Here is a 20757-nt window from a genome sequence, read left to right as displayed (position 1 = left end):
AAACATATTCCTTTGTTTATAGTTCTATTTTTCTTTTTAGACGCAGACCTAGTGAAGCAATTACAATTTGACAGTTAATAAAAAGTGAAACAAGTGACTCTAACATGCCAAAGATGTTATGAAAATGCCAACTACGTACACTAAAACCTGTATTCAACAATACTGCAGGTATCACACTGAGTGGCCTAAGCAAGCATTTCTTCCCGCGCAATTCCAGGGCGTTCAAAAGGGGCACGTTGATGCGCCGCAAGACATAGTCGGAGTGCGGCATGCACGCGATGTGGCACAAGACCGGCAATACCTTGCCGGTGATGGTCAATGGCTGGCAGACGGGTAGCAAAAAGGTTCTGGTGCTGCACACCAACAAGAACTTCAACCATTCCCGCAAAAAAAGAACTTCGACCAGCAGAGGACCAACTGGGTGATGCACCAGTACCACCTCAGGGACCTGGAGCAAGAGAAGGAGCGGGAGCTGGTCTTTTGCAAGATTTTCTACCAGACGAACACTAGGGCCAGGACTAAAAATATTATAAGTTAGTTTGGTATTGTTACTTGTACCACCTTGTCGTCCGCTAGTTGGTATTGTTGTTAACGATCTTTAGGTATGAACTTGGCATTTATTCCAACCATCATGCCGATGGTCGACGTGGATATAAAGCTGAATCATTTGTTTTGAAACAAATTTTCAGGCACCTGATTTTTATTTGACGGGTAGCATAAGCACCTGACGTTTGAATTCCCAGTTCTCCAAATTTTTCGAAACAAGTGCATGCACTTATTATCATGATGAAAAAACATTATACCTGCTGCATCCTAGTTATCAGTCTGTACTTGCGGAATTCTCTCGTTTATTGAGCATGTATATTGTTTTTTTAGGTCGAGCAAGTTTCAACTGGGTTGTAGACTGCCCAGGCTTGGTTTTCTTTTAATAGGCCTAGCCCATGACAACAACAGGGTACAAAGATCTAGTAGGTATGTACTGGCCTCTGGCCGGCCAGCGTTAGTTATATTTTTTCTTACAACATCCGCAGGCAGTTTTTTTACTGAATCAAACACACAGCCCAGTTCTATTTTCCTCTTGAAACGCCATGTCCTACTTCGTTTTCTAATCTCTACCTATAGTTTTACTAGTTCATATACACGTATCATTATATTGAAAATACATAAAGTTCCCTTTTCATATTTACATTCTTATTTTTGTTGTTATTTTCCCTCCCAGCGCTGATTTTTTTACCACTGGTTTTCCCTTAAACCAACTCAATTGTCCCACATCTTGTTTGTTTACAAAAACAATATGATTTTTTTGGCAAATCAATAAGTTCTTAAAAATGTTTATCATTTCGGGATTACAACAGTTCGGACTCCACCGTAATATGCAAAATAAGGTTGAACTTTTTGACCGTGGTCGTGGGCAGAAAATGAGTTGTAATAAATTACTTCAGAATTAGCAAATGGGTTGCAAATTATTAAAAAATAGAAAATGGGCTCTATGTTGTCTGCCACGGATTTGGAGGCTGACTTGTAGGCCTACTAAGTTCATGCGTACATAAGGTTTCTCAAAAAAAGAAACTCAATCAACCATCGACTCTACGAGCATCAGACCGTTAGATGTCAATCTAACAGCAGTCGTGCTTCTTCAGTCTCTGATCTTCCTGCTCCAGCCGCCCAAACCAGCACCGGCGGAACCGCCTGCTCCCGCCTCCCGTGGTCGGCTGATGTCTACCACACAACCTTCTTCTTGTAGACATTGTTGGGCCTCCAAGTGCAGACGTTTGTAGGATAGTAGAAAATTTCCCTCAAGTGGATGACCTAAGGTTTATCAATCCGTGGGAGGCATAGGATGAAGATGGTCTCTCTCAAACAACCATGCAACCAAATAACAAAGGGTCTCTTGTGTCCCCAACACACCCAACACAATGGTAAATTGTATAGGTGCACTAGTTCGGCGAAGATATGGTGATACAAGTGCAATATGGATGGTAGATATAGGTTTTTGTAATCCGAAAATATAAAAACAGCAAGGTAACTAATGATAGAAGTGAGCGAAATCGGTATTGCAATGCGTTGAAACAAGGCCTAGGGCTCATACTTTCACTCGTGCAAGTTCTCTCAACAATAATAACATAATTGGATCATATAACAATCCCTCAACATGCAACAAAGAGTCACTCCAAAGTCACTAATAGCGGAGAACAAACGAAGAGATTATTGTAGGGTACGAAACCACCTCAAAGTTATTCTTTTTGATTGATCTATTCAAGAGTCCGTAGTAAAATAACATGAAGCTATTCTTTCCGTTTGATCTATCCTAGAGTTCGTACTAGAATAACACCTTAAGACACAAATCAACCAAAACCCTAATGTCACCTAGATACTCCAATGTCACCTTAAGTATCCGTGGGTATGATTATACGATATGCATCACACAATCTCAGATTCATCTATTCAGCCAACACAAAGAACTTCAAAGAGTGCCCCAAAGTTTCTAACGGAGAGTCAAGAAAAAAATGTGTGTCAACCCCTATGCATAAGTTCATGAGGTCACGGAACTCGTAAGTTGATCACCAAAACATACATCAAGTGGATCACATGAATATCCCATTGTCACCACAGATAAGCACATGCAAGACGTACATCAAGTGTTCTCAAATCCTTAAAGACGCAATCTGATAAGACAACTTCAAAGGGAAAAATCAATCCATTACAAGAGTGTAGAGGGGGAGAAACATAATAAGATCCAACTATAATAGCAAAGCTCACGATACATCAAGATCATGCCAAATCTAGAACACGAGAGAGAGAGAGAGAGAGATCAAACACGTAGCTACTAGTACATACCCTCAGCCCCAAGGGTGAACTACTCCCATCTCGTCATGGAGAGCACCGGGATGATGAAGATGACCACCGGAGAGGGATTCCCGCCTCCGACAGGGTGCCGGAACGGGTCTAGATTGGTTTTCGGTGGCTATAGAGGCTTGCGGCGGTGGAACTCCTGATCTCGGTTTCTTTCTAGAAGTTTGGGTATATATAAGAGGTGTTGGAGTTGGGAGAAAATCAGGGGGGTCCCCGAGGCGGCCACGAGATAGGGGGGCGCGCCCCCACCCTGGTGGTGGCCTCGAGACTCCTCTGGTCCATCTTCGGTACTCCATGGGCTTCTTCTAGTCCAAAAACAATCTTCGTGAAATTTCAGGTCAATTGGACTCCGTTTGGTTTTCCTTCTATGTGATACTCTAAAACAAGGAAAAACCAGAAACTGGCACTGGGCTCTAGGTTAATAGGTTAGTCCCAAAAATCATATAAATGCATTTAAAACATCCTAGATGGATAATATAATAGCATGGAACAATCAAAAATTATAGATACGTTGGAGACGTGTCAAGCATCCCCAAGCATAATTCCTGCTCGTCCTCAAGTAGGTAAATGATAAAAACAGAATTTTTGATGTGGAATGCTACCTAGCATAATCATCAATGCAATTTTATTTATTGTGGCATAAATGTTCAGATCCGCAAGATTCAAGACAAAAGTTTAATATTGACATAAAAATAATAATACTTCAAGCATACTAACTAAGAAATTATGTATTCTCAAAATAACATGGCCAAAGAAAGCTTTCCCTACAAAATCATATAGTCTGGCTATGCTCTATATTCATCACACAAAATATTTAAATCATGCACAACCCCGATGACAAGCCAATCAATTGTTTCATACTTTTGATGTTCTCAAACTTTTTTAATCTTCACGCAATACATGAGCGTGAGCCATGGACATAGCACTATTGGTGGAATAGAGTGATGGTTGTGGAGAAGACAAAAGGGAGAAGATAGACTCACATCAACTAGGCGTATCAATGGGCTAGATGCCCATCAATAGATATCAATGTGAGTGAGTAGGGATTGCCATGCAATGGATGCACTAGAGCTATAAGTGTATGAAATCTCAACAAAAGAAACTAAGTGGGTGTGCATCCAACTTGCTTGCTCACGAAGACCTAGGGCACTTTGAGGAAGCCCGTCATCAGAATATACAAGCCAAGTTATATAATGAAAATCCCGGTAGTATATGAAAGTGACAGCATAGGAGACTCTCTATCATGAAGATCATGGTGCTACTTTGAAGCACAAGTGTGGTAAAAGGATAGTAGCATTGCCCCTTCTCTCTTTTTCTCTCATTTTGTTTTTTTGTTTTTTGGGCCTTCTCTTTTTTATGGCCTCTTTTTTCTCTTTTTTTTTAATTTTTCGTCCAGAGTCTCATCCCGACTTGTGGGGGAATCATAGAGTCCATCATCCTTTCCTCACTGGGACAATGCTCTAATAATGAAGATCATCACACTTTTATTTGCTTACAACTCAAGAATTACAACTCGATACTTAGAACAAAATATGACTCTAAGTGAATGCCTCTGGCGGTGTACCGGGATGTGCAATGAATCAAGAGTGACATGTATGAAATAATTATGAATGGTGGCTTTGCCACAAATACGATGTCAACTTCATGATCATGCAAAGCAATATGACAATGATGGAGCTTATCATAATAAACGGAACGGTGGAAAGTTGCATGGCAATATATCTCGGAATGACTATGGAAATGCCATAATAGGTAGGTATGGTGGCTGTTTTGAGGAAGGTAATGGTGGGTGTGTGGTACCGGTGAAAGTTGCGCGGCACAAGAGAGGCTAGCAATGGTGGAAGGGTGAGAGTGTGTATAATCCATGGACTCAACATTAGTCATAAAGAACTCACATACTTATTGCAAAAATCTATTAGTTATCGAAATGAAGTACTATGCGCATGCTCCTAGGGGGATAGATTGGTAGGAAAAGACAATCGCTCGTCCCCGACCGCCACTCATAAGGAGGACAATCAAAAAATAAATCATGCTCCGACTTCATCACATAACGGTTCACCATACGTGCATGCTATGGGAATCACAAACTTTAACACAAGTATTTCTCAATTCACAACTACTCACTAGCATGACTCTAATATCACCATCTTCATATCTCAAAACAATCATCAAGTATCAAACTTCTCATAGTATTCAATGCACTTTATATGAAAGTTTTTATTATACCCATCTTGGATGCCCATCATATTAGGACTAGTTTCATAACCAAAGAAAATTAGCATGCTGTTTAAGAATATCAAAATAATATAAGTGAAGCATGAGAGTTCATCTATTTCTTCAAAATAAAATCGCCACCATGCTCTAAAAAGATATAAGTGAAGCACTGAGGAAATGACAAACTACTCCGAAAGATATAAGTGAAGATCAAAGAGTAGTTGAATAATTATGCAACTATGTGAAGACTATCTAACATTTAAGAATTTCAGATCTTGGTATTTTATTCAAACAGCAAGCAAAACAAAAGAAAATAAAATGACGCTCCAAGCAAAACACATATCATATGGTCAATACAAATATAGCTCCAAGTAAAGTTACCGATGAACGAAGACGAAAGAGGGGATGCCATCCGGGGCATCCCCAAGCTTAGGCTCTTGGTTTTCCTGGAATATTAACTTGGGGTGCCTTGGGAATCCCCAAGCTTAGGCTCTTGCCACTCCTTATTCCATAATCCATCAAATCTTTACCCAAAACTTGAAAACTTCACAACACAAAACTCAACAGAAAACTGGTAAGCTCCGTTAGTATAAGAAAATAAACCACCACTTTTGATACTGTTGTGAACTCATTCTAAACTCATATTGGTGTAACATCTACTGTATTCCAACTTCTCTATAGTTCATACCCTCCGATACTACTCATAGATTCATCAAAATAAGCAAACAGCACATAGAAAACAGAATCTGTCAAAAACAGAACAGTCTGTAGTAATCTGTATTATTCGAATACTTACGTCACTCCAAAAATTTCGAAATAAATTTTTGGACCTGAGGAATTTGTCTATTAATCATATTAAAAAATAATCAACCTAAAGGCACTCTCCAGTAAACAATGGCAGCTAATCTCGTGAGCGCAAAAGTTTCTGTTTTTTACAGATCACAAAGACTTCACCCAAGTCTTCCCAAAGCTTCTACTTGGCACAGACACTAATTAAAACATAAAACCACATCTAAACAGAGGCTACATGAATTATTTATTGCTAAACAAGAGCAAAAAGCAAAGAACAAAAATAAAATGGGGTTGCCTCCCAACAAGCGCTATCGTTTAACGCCCCTAGCGAGGCATGATGATTTCAATGATGCTCACATAAAAGATAAGAATTGAAACATAAAGAGAGCATCATGAAGAATATAACTAGCACATTTAAGCCTAACCCACTTCCTATGCATATGGATTTTGTGAGAAAACAACTTATGGGAACAATAATCAACTAGCATAGGAAGGCAAAACAAGCATAGCTTCAAGATTTTCAACATGTAGAGAGGAAACTTGATATTATTGCAATTCCTACAAGCATATATTCCTCCCTCATAATAATTTTCAGTAGCATCATTTATGAATTCAACAATATAACTATCACATAAAGCATTATTCTCATGATGCACAAGCATAGAAATTTTATTACTCTCCACATAAGCAAAATTCTTGTCATTCATAATAGTGGGAGCAAACTCAATAAAATAACTATCATTGGAGGCATAATCCAATTGAAAATTAAAATCATGATGAAAAGTTCCATGGTTATCATTATTCTTTATAGCATACATGTCATCACAATAATCATCATAGATAGCAACTTTGTTCACATAATCAATTGGAACCTCTTCCAAAATAGTGGATTCATCACTAAATAACACTACAAAAAAAGACACATCCGTGACATTTTGGGCTGAATGACAATTTTTTCTGTCATACTTATGACACTTCTATGATGATAATTATGACAAAACCCGGTATCATTATAGATGTGGTGGGGTCCTACTTCTATGAAAAAAATCATGACAGAAAATGGGCTTTTCGTCCTGGGCGGGCCGGAGACGCAGCTGCATGACATTCTTTGGGCCGTCCATGATGGAAAAAACTGTGGTAGAAGCGAGGGAGAGGAAAATATCGGGGTGTTCCCGGTTAAGGTGGGTGGTCGGGGCCGAGCGATGCGCGTTTCTCTCATACACGCACACGCGTGGGTGCGAGGAGTTGGGCTCTAACTGAACCCGAGCAATTGCACTGCAGGCTACGCGTTACTGAACCCGAGCGATCGATCGATGGCTGTTAACTGATCCCGATTGAGCGATTGCTTCGCTACTGCTGCTAACTGAAGCCGGTCGATGCTGCCTCTGGATGAACACTGAGTGTTGCTGGGGTGTTTGGATGAATAGTTCCCGGTGGGGGTGGATGAACAGGACCCCGTGGTGCTGCCTCTGGATGAACAGGACCCCGATCGATCAAGCCGGTTGGGGCTGGATGAACAGGACCCCGTGGAGGGCTGGATGAATAGGACCACCCCGTGGAGGGCAGGATGAACAGTAGACGGTGAAGGGCTGGATGAACAGTAGCCCGTGGAGGGGTGGTTGAACAAGAGCCCGTGGAGAGGGCTGGTTGAACAGTAGCCGGTGGAGTAGTGCGTGATGGAGGCTGGATGAACAGGAGCCCGTGGCTGAACAGTCGCAGGTGGAGGCTGGAGAAGGTCGACGGTGGATGAATAGTAGCCCGTGGAGGCTGGAGGGGGTCGACGGTGGAGATGAATAGTATCCCGTGGAGTCCCGTTTTGCGGTACGACACACCCCTCCCGATGAACAAGACCCCCGTTTCGATCATAGCGCTCCAACACAAGTCCGTTTCCTCCGTTTTGCGGTACGCCAGACCCCTCCCGATGAACAGGATCCCGTTTCGACCGTGGTCAGTCGAACACAAGGCCGTTTCCTCCGTTCTGCGGTACGCTAGGCCTCGTTCCCATCGGCTGTTCCATACAAGCCCTCCCGATGAACACGACGACACATTCCGTTCCGACCCAGCCGGTTGGCTCCCCATGAACACGACGATGACGCAGTTTCTCCGTTCCGACCCAGCCATGTACACGAGCCCTGGCCGTACGTATGCGCGAGTAGGCGTTCGAGACCCTGCCCATATGTACGTACGTGGCCGTATTTTCTTTTTTGCACACTGGCCATTGTATGTACGTGTACATGCTACATGCACGCCTCTACTACGACACATGCGCGCCTCTACATCGACCAGTATGTACGTACACGTTCGCAACCAGAATGACAACGCTACGTATGCTTCGACCAGGTGGGTCCCGACTGTCAGGCACTTCCTTGCCTGCGAAGATGTAGCTGGTGGGTCCTAACAGTCAGGGGGCGAATCATTTTTTTGCCCGGACGCACTTCCTTGCGTCCGAAGATGTAGCTGGTAGGTCCCAGCAGTCAGGGGTAAACATTTTTTCACAAAATAAAGTTGCTCGTCCGGTGGGTCCCTGCTGTCAGGTGGAGGAATAATTATTTTGTGCGTAATAAGGAGGCACTTCCTTGCGGCCGTCATGGACCCAGCTGTCAGCCTCTCCACGTATAGTACTCTTCCGATAGAAGTCATTCCTTGACCACGTTGACCACGCCGGGCCGAGAGCACCAGGGCGGTGGACGACGTCTAGGCCTAGGAAGGGGACGACGCGGAGCCGGGGAAGACGCGGCAGTGGAAGCCCGCGCGAAGAGGAGTACGAGGGTTCGATGGTTCGGCTGCGGTGTGAGGCTGCTGTCGCTGCAGGGCCTGGCCAGCGGTGGGAATAGTAGGGGCGGTGAGGCCTTTGCAGCAGCACAGTCGGCCATGGGAGGCAGGAGCATGCGGCACGACCGGCGCTGCTTTGGGCGGCTGGCGCAAGAAGACCAGAGGTTGAAGAAGCACTACGGCCGTTGGATGGACATTGTACGGTCACTAGAGCTAGAATCGTTCATATTGACTAAGTTGACAAAGCACTCCGTCCCCGTCAACTTAGTAGGCCCACAAGTCAGCCTCCCACCAAGGTGGGTCCCAACTAGCAGGGGGAGTATTCATTTTTTTGTGCGTAATAAGGAGGCACCTCCGGTGGGTCCGAGCTGACAGCGGGGGGAGCGTTTTTTTCGCGAAATACGTTGACCCGTCTGGTGGGTCCCAGCAGTCAAGGGGAAACGTTTTTTCACCAAATACGGTGGCCCGTCTGGTGGGTCCCTGCTGTCAGGTGGAGGAATAGTTATTTTCCGCGTAACAAGGAGGCACTTCCTTGCAGCTGCCGTGGACCCAGCTGTCAGCCTCTCCATGTACAGTACTCTTCCGATGGAAGTCATTCCTTGGCCATGTTGACCACGCCGCGCCGAGAGCACCAGGGCGGTGGACGACGGCGAGGCCTAGGAAGGGGACGAGGCGGAGCCGGGGAAGACGCGGCAGTGGATGCCCACATGGAGAGGAGTACGAGGGTTCACTGGTTTGGCTGCGGTGTGAGGCTACCGTCGTTGCAGAATAACATGGGGTGTGGTGAGTGGAGGGATGCCCTGGCCAGTGGTGGGAGTAGTAGGGGCGGTGAGGCCTGCGCGGCAGCACAGCCGTCCACGGGAGGCGGGACAGGTGGCACGACTGGCGCTGCTTTGGGCAGCTGGAGCAAGAAGACCATAGGTTGAAGAAGCACGATGGCCGTTGGATGGACATCGTACGATCACTGCAACTAGAATCATTTATATCGACTAAGTTGACAAAGCCCTTGGTATGTGTCAACTTAGTAGGCCCACAGGTCAGCTTGCGAAACGGTGCGCCCCAGATGTCAGGGGGAGGAATCATTTTTTGGGCGGGTGAAGCTAGAATATCCTATATTGAAGAAGAAGCACGACATCCGTTGGATGGACATCCAATGGCCACTGCTTCTAGAACCGTGTGTTGACTATAAGTTGACAAAGCCTTGCATATGCGTCAACTCTTTTTTTTGAGGGGACGCATCAACTTAGTAAGGCCACAAGTGTGTGGCAGAGAACTTATAGCCCATTTGAGATCTGTAAGAATGTGCAGCCAATTTTTGAATTCTAATGGAATTTACTACAGCCCATTTACAGTTTGTTAAAAGTACATCCCATTTCAACCAACCGTTCAAAATAGAATTCAATAAAATTTCCCACATTTTGATGGAATCCAAAATATTTTTATCCCGAAATTTCTAGCCAGATTAAATACAATTTCAATATAAATTTATATTACGTAAAAATCCAACGAAACATTGCGCTCGCAACAATTAATGAAATTAAAATTTTCAATATCCAAAAGTAATATTTTATGAAGTAATTACGTGTTTGGTGCATTTTTTATAGTTACTACCCAGTTTTTATAATTACATCTCATTTATTATTTCTTAAAGCCCATTGTTGGTGTCAAAACCGACGGATCTCGGGTAGGGGGTCCCGAACTGTGCGTCTAAGGTGGATGGTAACAGGAGGCAGGGGACACAATGTTTTACCCAGGTTTGGGCCCTCTTGATGGAGGTAAAACCCTACGTCCTGCTTTATTAATATTGATGATATGGGTAGTACAAGAGTAGATCTACCACAAGATCAGAGAGGCTAAACCCTAGAAGCTACCCTATGGTATGATTGTACATTGTAGTTGTTGTTGTCCTACGGACTAAAACCCTCCGGTTTATATAGACGCCGGAGAGGGTTAGGGTTACATAAGGTCAGTTACAAAGGAGGAGATATCCATATCCGTATTGCCTAGCTTGCCTTCCACACCAAGTAGAGTCCCATCCGGACACGAGACGAAGTCTTCAATCTTGTATCTTCATAGTCCAACAATCCGGCCAAAGGATATAATCCGGCTGTTCGGAGACCCCCTAATCCAGGACTCCCTCAGTAGCCCCTGAACCAGGCTTCAATGACGATGAGTCCGACGCGCAGTATTGTCTTCGGCATTGCAAGGCGGGTTCCTTCTCCGAATACATCACAGTAGAATTTGAATACAAGGATAGTGTCCGTCCATGCAAAATAAGTTCCACATACCACCGTAGAGAGAATAATATTTTCACAAATCTAATTTGCTGACTTGTTTTGGCAACACGACATTATGCCATGGCCCGGTGATTATTCGAACCGTTTCCTTTAACTAGCCCCGCACATAACGCGAGGCAGTTTTTTGACACGTCTTGTCAAAGCAAAGATCATGTCCCCATATCACGGGATTCTCATCAATACGGGCATGGGTAACCCAACCGCGCCATCGATTATGGCGCTTGGGGGATAAGCGAGTTTTACCAGGCTAGTGGGGACGCTTAGTTTCGTCTGCCCATATAAAGGGATAAGGATTCACCTTTTCATCCACGCCTTCTTCCTCCTTTGCTCATCCGTTTTCGCACACTCGAGCTCTAGCGCCCAAGTCCGCACTTCCCACCTCAACCTTCTCCAACCATGTCCGAAGAGGAAGGCAGGTGAATGGTCTCCTCCACCATGGAGGGAGACATCAAGAAGCTGAGGAGAGCCGGATACCTGTCCGACAACATCGCGCACCGGCTCCCAGATGAGGGGCAGCTCATCCCCACCCCCAGGCCCCATGAGAGGGTAGTGTTCCTCACCCATTTCCTCCGCGGACTGGGATTCCCTCTCCACCCATTCGTGCGGGGGCTCATGTTCTACTACGGCCTGGATTTCCACGACCTGGCCCCGAACTTCATCCTCAACATCTCGGTGTTTATCGTCATGTGCGAGGTCTTCCTTCGCATCAAGCCCCACTTCGGCTTATGGCTGAAGACCTTCAATGTCAAGCCGAAGGTTGTGGGCGGCCGCCAGGCGGAGTGCGGAGGCGCCATGGTGGGCAAAATGCCCAACGTTACATGGCTCGAGGGATCCTTTGTGGAAACCATAAAGGGGTGGCAATTGGGGTGGTTCTATATCACCGAGCCGCGTGACCCTGCATGGGCAGCGGCCCCCGAGTTCCAATCTGGCATCCCCACGCGGCTCACCTCCTGGAAAGAGAAGGGCCTGTCCTGGGGTAGTTTGGGAGAGCTAAACCGGACTCCAAAAATGTATTCAAAACATGGTGAACAAGAAGCTCAAACTCGTCAACGTAGTCCAGGTCATGCTCCACCGCCAGATCCTCCCGTGCCAACAACGGGACTTCAACTTGTGGGATTTCGACCTGGCGCAGCACCGAACACTGAACAGGCTCTTCGACACAACTCACGAAGATACCTGGAGGGTGTTGTTCAAAAGCGCTGAGGTCCCCCCTCCCATTACTGAGGATCGCGGATTCAGCGCGAAGCGCCAAGCCAGTGCGGTAAGCTGCTTTACCTTTCACAGTATACTTATTTTTTATAGATTGACTCCATGCGGGATCTAAACTCCCGTACCTTTGATAGGACTGGCAGGAGACGGCCGGATAGATCGATTGTCCTGCTCCTTTGCCCGAAGGCCCAGCAGGCGCTCTTTTGGCGAAGATGCTGACTCTGGATCCTTATACGATGCCGTAGAAGACCAAGAAGGCCAAGGGAACCCGAAAGAGTTCTCGGCGCCAGGCGTCGTCAGACTCACCGTCCGATGACTCTGCGGCGCACTCCTCCCCCGAAGACGAGGAAGAAGAAGAAGATGTTCCCCCTCCAGTTGGGGGAGATAAGAAAAGGAAGGCCGCCCCAACTGGGGGGCCGAGGGGTCCAAGAAGGGGAGAATTCTCCTTCCGGACTACTCTACCATCGCCGCCGACGGCGAAGGCGAGTGGCTGCCCAGGGCCAAGCCCCTGGGGAAGTCATAAGTATTCGGATACCAGAGTAAGTCATAGTATTCTTTTGCCGCACTACTTTTCCTAACGCCGGAATATGATTATGCAGGCCGCCCCAAGCCCGTATCGATGTATCATCGGACATCTCCCTGGGCTCGTCGGACATGGATAGCGATCCAATTCCGACCGCCACCTCCCCCTATCCTGCGGACGACGCCGAGGTGCTGTCTCACGAGGCACCGGGTCGAGGGGAGACAGTCCCGAAGGCGCCTCAAGGCGGCCTCCCGGACTCCGGGAGCCAAGGGGACAAGGCCCCTGAGAGCTCTGAGTTCGGCCCTCAGCCGAACACCGCGCCGGAACCTCCAGTGGTTCCGGGCTCGGGCAGGCGGCCTCCTTGTAAGAGGGGCAAGACGCCTGTGCCGGTGACCTCTGTCCATCCAGAGGCACCGGACAATATGCTGGAAGCGCTTCGCGGTGCTTCCATCAACGAGGAGCACCGTGCTATTATGAGTGCGGTGGTCCAGAAGGTTCAGTCCGCCAAGAGCAGATTGACTGAAGCCCGTGCCAGCCTTCTAACAGGCTTTGAGGTAAGTGTTTTAAAATATAGGAAAAATATTACCGCATAGACAGTAGCCCCTGATGCTTTGTTCGGTGTTCACAAAGAAAAGCCGAATAGAGGATCAAATAATATCACAGGAGTCTAATATAAATATGTCAATATGCGTATGCAGGCCTCGCTGCTGGCGTCCGCCGCACTGACTGCGGAGGTTGCCGTACTGAAGCAGGACCTCGAGGGGTCCAAGAAAGAGCTCGGCCTTGCCAAGAAGCTCGAGGAGAACAAGGGTAAGTAATGCGCTGTCTATAGATATGTATATATAAAAAAAGACGCGATTGCAAAATGACAGGATCATCGTATATCTACCAGGGGCCACGACCGAGGTGGCGACCCTGAAGCAAGCGCTAACCAAGGCCGGAGATAAAGCGGCCAAGGAGCGCACCGAGCGAGAGAAACAAGAGGCTCGGGTGGGCGAGGTGCAGCAAGAGCTCCAGGCTCTCGTGATGAAGCACGAGGCGTTGGAGCTTGACTCGAAGATGCGAGAGTCTGAGCTTGCCGCGGCCCTCGAGAGCGCGAAAAGTGCCAAGGCCGAAGCCCAAAAGGCCCTCCAGGAGATCGATGCGATGAAGAAGATAGCGGAGGGTAAGGCATTCTATATGTAGAGCAAGCATGTAAAAGTAAATTACCGATTACTTACCCGAATTCGGAGCTCTCCAGGAGCATTCGCATATTTGCCCCGCAGCGTGTCGGATGCCGCACAGTTTTACCAGGCCGAGGAGGGAAGCTCAATGGAGAAGCTGTTCTGGTCTCAGTGTACTGGGACCGAACATCCGATGCCTCTGAGCAACCAGCTAAAGCAGCTGGTCGAGCTGCACAAGGCGGCCGAATAGGCCATGAAGGGCCTTATAGTCCGGCTGTGGCCTGGCGATGCCCTTCCGAACAGCTACTTCGGCCTAGTGAGGCGACTTGTGGATGCCTGCCCACGGCTGGAGGTTGTCAAGTGGTCCGTCTGCATTGAAGGTGCACGCCGGGCTTTCGCCCATGTGAAGGTGCAGTGGGCCAAGCTAGACGCCGTGAAGCTGATCAAGGAAGGGCTGCCGCAGGGCAAAGAGCATCGCACCCCCGAAATTTATTATGAGGGTGTCCTGAAGGGTGCCCGTCTTGTAGCGGACGAATGTTCCAAGGATGTAATATTTGAGTAAACTTGCTCGCGTGATCCTGTATGATGAAAACTTGTTTCATATGCGCTATGCAACGCTTGTGTGAATTTAAAATATTACCTTCTGTTTGGCCGTTTATCCAATCTGAGAGATGGCTAGTCCTCGGCTTCTGCCCCCATGCCACGAGTGCTGGGGTGTTCGGGATAAACTTGAGCACTCTTGTTCCCATATTTGGGTCCTTCGAGGGAGGTGTTCAGCACAACAAACAAGGCAACCGGACTAATAATGCTTTATCACTCTCACTTAGCCATAGAATTCTATAATTTTAAATTTCGGCGAAGCCCCTGGTATTCGGAAGGCCGAATTCAGGGCGCGATACACGCCTTTAAGACGGACAGGGCCGGCCCCTCTCCCTAAGCGGCATAAGTCTTTAGGGACTCGAAAACCTCGCGGAACAGCGACCAGTCTCTCGCCTCATCATGACAGTCAGTTTTAGCTTTCTCTACTGAGGTGCTAAGCCCGGAAGAACCGGGGCACAATCGCAGTAGTTCTCCTAGCGCTACCTTAGCCGATAGAGCGGAACATTAGGTACCAAAACATAGGAGCCGGGCAAACCCAACATTTGACCAAAGACATGATTCAGAGCTGATGCATATAATGCTATAAGTTCGGGGTGCCGCACTTGTGTAAGTGTTCGGACTTTTCACACCATATTGTGGGGTACGTAAGCCCCTAGTGTATTGGTTGTAATGTTATGCATTGTTTATTCAAAAAGGTGCATTAAAGCAAAATGATACAGATGATGCGATTAGCAAAGAGTAGGACTATGTCCCTTCCAAGGGCAAGCTGAGGAATTAAATCAAATATTTCGCTCGTTATTGTAATCCACCTAGGAATTCCGTGGCGTGACGTAGCTGTCTGCCTCCTTGGTTGCTGCATCGTGTGTTCGGAAATAGTGCTGCCGCACAGGGTTTCCAGAGATTAAGGTCCTAAAAAAGAGAAAAATAACCAAACGGGAAGCCCCTAGTGTGGTTTAAGCCGCGTCTTGGGACGTGCCGCAGTGTGCCCCCCTCCCCACCTGTGCCCATGGTATTTTTAATGCGTAATTATGTACGCGTGGCACGAGTTTCACCGTTTGGCTGAGACTGGGGTTGGGGCCGCATTGCTACGCGAGCTCAGATCGCGCCAGGCGGTCGAGTTGCCGATTGCTCCGAGCGTGCTTGAAGGTGTCCGGGTCTTGGAACGCCGAACTGGTGGATTGCCTTGAGAGGCTATTTTGCGCTTCTGCTGCGAGGGCCACAGTGTGCTCCTCTGTTCGGAGAGAGCGTTCTGTGTTTCCATTGAATGTAATAACCCCGCGAGGTACTGGCATCTTGAGCTTGAGGTATGCGTAATGCGGTACCGCATTGAATCTCGCAAATGCGGTTCGCCCGAGCAGTGCATGATAACCACTGCGGAACGAGACTATATCGAAGATTAACTCTTCGCTTCGGAAGTTATCCGGGGATCCGAAGACCACTTCCAGTGTAATTGAGCCTGTGCAATGGGCCTCTACGCCTGGAATGACGCCCTTAAAGGTCGTTTTTGTGGGTTTGATCCTTGAGGGGTCTATACCCATTTTGCACACTGTGTCCTGATAAAGCAGGTTCAGGCTGCTACCGCCATCCATAAGGACTCGAGTGAGGTGAAATCCGTCAATGATTGGGTCCAGAACCAGTGCGGCGAATCCGCCATGACGGATACTTAGTGGGATGGTCCCTGCGATTGAAAGTGATCGGATAGGAGGACCATGGGTCGAACTTTGGGGTGACTGGCTCCAACGCATATACGTCCCTGAGCGCACGCTTCCGCTCCCTCTTGGGGATGTGGGTTGCGTATATCATGTTCACCGTCCGCACTTGTGGGGGATACCTCTTCTGTCCTCCGGTGTGTGGCTGCCGGGGCTCCTCCTCGTCATCGCTATGTGGCCCCTTGTCCTTGTTTTCGGCAATTAACTTGCCGGCCTGCTTGAACACCCAACAATCCCTGTTGGTGTGATTGGCTGGCTTTTCTGGGGTGCCGTGTATTTGACATGAGCGATTGAGTATATGGTCCAAGCTGGACGGACCCGGCGTACTTTGTTTGAATGGCTTTTTCCGCTGACCGGGTTTAGAGCCTTTGAATCCGGCAATGACTACCATATCCTCGGTATTATCGTTGTTATTGCGGCGCTTATGTTTGTTGCGACGTGACCTACTATTGCCGTCCTTGGTATCCGAAGTACCATGGTTCTTTGATATGTTACCATGGTTCTTTGATATGTTATTACTACAAAAGCAGGTCATGAGTGTCGTGAGGGCTGCCATAGATTTCGGCTTTTCCTGACCAAGGTGCCAGGCTAGCCATTCGTCGCGGATGTTCTGTTTGAAAGCCGCTAGGGCCTCTGCATCCGGACAGTCGACAATTTGATTTTTCTTTGTTAGGAACCGAGTCCAGAATTGCCTGGCCGATTCTTCTGGCTGCTGAATTATGTGGCTCAAGTCATCGGCATCTGGTGGCTGCACATAAGTGCCCTGAAAGTTGTCGAGGAATGCGGCTTCCAGATCTTCCCAACAGCTGATGGACTCGGCTGGCAAGCTGTTAAGCCAATGACGCGCTGGTCCCTTGAGCTTTAGTGGGAGGTATTTGATGGCGTGTAAGTCGTCACCGCGGGCCATGTGGATGTGGAGGAGGAAATCCTCGATCCATATTGCGGGATCTGTTGTGCCGTCGTATGATTCAATATTTACAGGTTTGAAACCTTCTGGGATTTGATGATCCATTACTTCGTCTGTGAAGCATAAGGGGTGTGCGGCGCCTCTATATTGGGCTATATTGCGACGCAGCTCGAATGGGTCTTGCCCACTGTGTTCGGCCTGACCGGATTTGCTTTTACTGTATCCGGCGTGACGTTTGTTGTCTCGCAGAGTGGCGCGCCCTCATGATCCGTAGATCGATCTTGCATGCTTTGCTTTGTCCTCCAATATGTCTCACAGGTCTGGCGTTTCTCCCCATGCTTTATTTGAATGGCGTCGGGGTGGAGGCTGAGCTTTTGGCTGGAATGCCTCTCTATCGCGGCCACGAGGTGGCCGATCAGCCGTATCATACGCTTCTTCCTCCAGTCGGGGTAGCAACCTGCACTTTGGGTAACTCTTGGAAGGGCGCTCGAGTTTATATTCCTCGGCCGCGAGGACTTCGGTCCATCTGTCAGCTAGCAGATCTTGATCAGCTTGAAGCTGCTGCTGCTTTTTCTTAAGGCTATTTTTCGTGGCTATAAGCCGGCGTTTGAAGCGCTCTTGTTCGACGGGATCCTCTGGCACAGTGAATTCGTCGTCGCCGAGGCTTGCCTCGTCTTCGGAGGGGGCATGTAATTATCATCCTCCTCTTCTCCATCTGCCGCTCTCTCAGGAGGGCTGGCTCCTCCATCCTCCTGCTCTAAATCTTGCTGGAGGGGATTGTTGTTGTCTTCGGCACTATCCGGAGTATTATTATCTCCTGCGCCGGTATCACCACTTTTGCTTTGGCGGGACTTAGAGCGGCGCTGCTGACGTTGGCGCTTGGGTTGCTTCTTGGAGGGGTCATCCTCCGCTATCTCGTCGCCATTGCCTTCTTTCGGTGTATCCACCATGTATATATCGTATGATGAGGTGGCTATCCAGTGCCCTGTGGGTGGTGGTTCCTCTTCGCCTCCCACATCGTCGTCCATACCTTCGATGTTTTCAGAGTCTAAGTCGAGCATGTCGGTTAAGTCATCGACAGTGGCTACTAAGTGGGTGGTGGGTGGGCCTCAAATTTCTTTGTTGTCCGCATCCTAGTCCTGCCGGACATAGTTCGGCCAGGATCCTCCTGACAAGGAGAGAGACCTTAATGAGTTCAGTATGTCGCCAAAGGGAGAGTGCTGAAAAATATCCGCAGAGGTAAACTCCATGATCGGCGTCCAATCGGATTCGACAGGAACGGGCGCAGGCGGTTCGGAGTCCATGGCCGGAGAAGGATCCGGCAGTTTAACAGCACGGCTCTCGTGCAAGGTAAGGTTGATGTTTGGCTCGATCGCCGCTGAGGTTAAGGCCTCCGTGGCGGGGTCTATCCACCCGTCCATGGATGGCGCAAAGGGCTCCGAATTGGAGGTCGGAGCGGCTGCCTGTGCGATCTCCTGGACACTGTCCGATGGTAGAGCTAAATCGTACTCATCGTGACCGCGTGACGCACAAGGCAGAGGCTCGAATTCGTCGAAGATCAAGTCTCCATAGATATCAGCCGTGTAGTTTAAGTTTCCAAACCTGACCTGGTGGCCAGGGGCGTAACTTTCAATCTGCTCCAGATGGCCAAGCGAATTGGCCCACAGTGCAAAGCCGCCGAACACGAAGATCTATCCGGGGAGAAAAGTCTTACCCTGGACTACATCGCTATCGATGATAGTAGGAGTCAGCAAGCCTAATGGCGACGACACAGAGGAACTCTCAATGAAAGCACCAATGTCGGTGTCAAAACCGGCGGATCTCGGGTAGGGGGTCCCGAACTGTGCGTCTAAGGCGGATGGTAACAGGAGGCAGGGGACACAATGTTTTACTCAGGTTCGGGCCCTCTTGATGGAGGTAAAACCCTACGTCCTGCTTGATTAATATTGATGATATGGGTAGTACAAAAGTATATCTACCACGAGATCAGAGAGGCTAAACCGTAGAAGCTAGCCTATGGTATGATTGTATGTTGTAGTTGTTGTCCGACGGACTAAAACCCTCCGGTTTATATAGACACCGGAGAGGGTTAGGGTTACACAAGGTCGGTTACAAAGGAGGAGATAGCCATATCCGTATTGCCTAGCTTGCCTTCCACGCCAAGTAGAGTCCCATCCGGACACGAGACGAAGTCTTCAATCTTGTATCTTCATAGTCCAACAATCCGGCCAAAGGATATAATCCGGCTGTTCGGAGACCCCCTAATCCAGGACTCCCTCACCAATTTTATTATTAAGCCTAATGCATCCCTCCTAGGAAAGATTTGCAGCCCAGCGGGGCGGAGAATAACAACTTGACCTTGCCTGGGTATTCCTAAAAAAAGTATAGCTGGGCTAGCCATTTTCAGCTTGAAAAAAATTAATATCTGGGTTGGATATCTGGCCTTGGCTAGAAGGGCCACAGCCCACCCAGTTAATAGCTGCAGTGATGTTTTCATTGTTGTTCAGAGGAGAAAAATTAATATCTGGGCTAAACATCGCTCAAGAAAAACTTTGTAGTGCTCACACCAAACACAAATACTCCTCAAGCTGCTTGGTCCCAGCTGACGGCCGCTTCTTGTGCAATTCTCTCGTTTATTGACTACATAGGTTGACAATGGTGTGGGACCGTGATGTCAGGAAACCAGGAGGAAGCAAAAAAATTATAGCTTTATATACTAATAAGGAGGCACTTGCGTACGTGCGGCTATGGCCCTGGTGGATCCCCGCTGTCATCCTCTCCAAGTAAAGTCATCTCCTCATCCTCATGTCCGTTGTCAATGTTGACAACGCGAGACGGCAGCGCCACGATGAGCGCAATAACTCAAAGGACGATGGAGAGGGCCTCGCGGGTCCTACGGATGGTCTGATACAGGGCCCGCTGCTCATTCGGGAAGCCAGGATCATAGGGCCACATGTCCGCGACGGCATTGTCGTTCGCTTGTTCACCGGTGCTCCACATGTCCACAGGGTCTGATACAGGGTCCGGAGAACGCCGACAGTAGCCCCCCGGCCCAAGGCATGCCCGGACTTGGCCGTGAAGGGAGGCGGAAGGGCAAGAGAGAAGCGCCGCAGGCCCTAACAGCCTGCGGCCTTGGGCGCCGCGTGGCGGTTGACTGGACGTGGGCGCCTTAGCAACCGCGTGAATTGATAAAGGAGTGGCATCTTCCTAGGCCCTGCTTCTTGCTTTCTCCGGTTGCTGCTCAGATCCCCTTTCTTGCGCCTCTCCTTCCTTCCTTCGAGATTTCTAGATATGCTTTGACCGTGCGACCTAGGGATGCATGGCGCCTCGTCAGCCCCCGGTCGCAGCTTGGTACTCGTCTGCCCTGGACTCGCCGAACGTGTCGGAAGCGGGCCTTGCCCGGTTATGCCGGATGGCGATGGCGTGGGGCATCGACGGGGCGAAGGTGTTCAAGGCCGGCTCCGCCACCCCTGAGGGTCAAAGGAGCACCTTCTATCCGCTCTTCGTAAGTGCCATTGTTGCTGGCCTGGTGCCTCCCTTCTCCGAGTTCTTCTTCTCTGTCCTCCGCCATTACAAGCTACAGGCTCTGCATCTCCATCCCAACTCCGTCCTTCTCCTGGCAATCTTTGCTTATTATTGTGAAGCACATGTTGGGGTGCAGCCCTCAGTGGCCTTGCTGCGCCACTACTTCTACCTCCGGACCTCTCATGGGACTGCT

The sequence above is a fragment of the Triticum urartu genome, chromosome 1A (genome assembly GCF_056163025.1).
Source record: "Triticum urartu cultivar PI428250 chromosome 1A, HENAU_Tu73, whole genome shotgun sequence".
Classification (NCBI taxonomy): domain Eukaryota; kingdom Viridiplantae; phylum Streptophyta; class Magnoliopsida; order Poales; family Poaceae; genus Triticum; species Triticum urartu.
Note: the sequence above shows the minus strand (reverse complement) of the source record.